Raw genomic sequence first — 1,567 nt, 5'->3', positions numbered from 1 at the left:
CAACAACATCGTTCAAAAAACTCATCAACAATGTCAAACATCATCCACCAACTACATTAGCAAAACTTGCTTTTTTTGTTATTTTCTTTGATACTAATGTTTTCGTTTATGTTTCTGATGATGTTGCTGCTATCAATTACATCAACATTGTCGTCAACATTTTACACAACAACAACAACAACAACATATTCAGCAACATCATCAAAAATCAACAACACAAACAACGGAGCCATCAACAAAATCCGCTTCACCAACAACATCCTCAACAAAAATATCAACAACTACAACAACAACAAAAAACATCAACAACATCACAATAATTTTATCAACGACAGAAAGAAAGCAGCACCAGCAGCAGCAGCAGAAGTAGACGCGCCGGCCACAAATCAGACGCCCGTAAGCATTGGAAGGAGAAAGAAAGAGATAAATCTTGTGAAGGTTGTCGAAGCATTAGTCGAAACGAAAAATAACATCAACATAGATGACATTAATAACAACAAGAACACAATAAATCAGCTAAACAGACTAGATTACAACATACAAAAAACGAAATGACATTAACGGTTATGCTGTCCAAAGCAATATCACCAAAACAACACATTATGACAGCAACGATGCCAACAAAAAAGGCACAATCACACTAACAAAACTAACCCATATTTGTTACTCAAAACAACCTGAACATCAGCAACAGCACCAATGCAATCACATTAATAAGAACGAGACACAAACCACCGTGCTAATGACATCAACATTAATGTCACTATTATCGTCGACGCGACATTAACTTAATAACATCAAGCCAATAAAAACATTTGTTGAAGAACAACGCTAACCACAACATCAACAGCCACAAAAGCATCAACAAAAACACCAACAAAAGCATCAACAGTAACAACAATACCAGTTTCAACTCCAACAATAAGCAACGAACACGTGGGCGTTTCAACGCAACATTTCATTCTCTTTGATTTAGCTACTAATTCAATTCAACTCAACCTAATTGAATAAAACTCGCTAATGAAGCTTACCTTTTATTTAACAATTTCTTCCAAAATGTTTAAAAAAAAATTCAAAAAACGAAATCTATTTCAAAATTGGTTTCATTTAGAATTTAGTAAAGCTAATTATCAACTTAAATTCTTAATAATTGAGCCGTAGCTATTAATATAGGCATTGAACTATAGTACCTTCATGTTCTAGGCTGGGATTACTTCGCATTCGATCCAAAATACTTCAATAAAAAAAAAAGGCTGAACCTACACATAACCTAATAAAATACACTAAAAATAATTTCTAAATAAATTTCTGCGATAAAAAAAACTGATAAACTCAATTTTCTTTGTTCAAGGTCTAAGGGCTTGCACCTCCACATTCCCCCGCCACCTGAATCCGTCGCTGATTAAAGTAGAATAATATAGAAATATAACAAAGGGTAAAAAAATAGTGAGGATTCATTCCAGTTCATTCGTATCGCAGCATCAAATCGATTCGCAAATAAATCAAACTAATTCAGATTATTTTTTCTTTGTTTGCGTTTCGTTTGCTTTTCGTGGGGTATCTTTGT

Source organism: Helobdella robusta (assembly GCF_000326865.2).
Source record: "Helobdella robusta unplaced genomic scaffold HELROscaffold_151, whole genome shotgun sequence".
NCBI lineage: Eukaryota > Metazoa > Annelida > Clitellata > Rhynchobdellida > Glossiphoniidae > Helobdella > Helobdella robusta.
Note: the sequence above shows the minus strand (reverse complement) of the source record.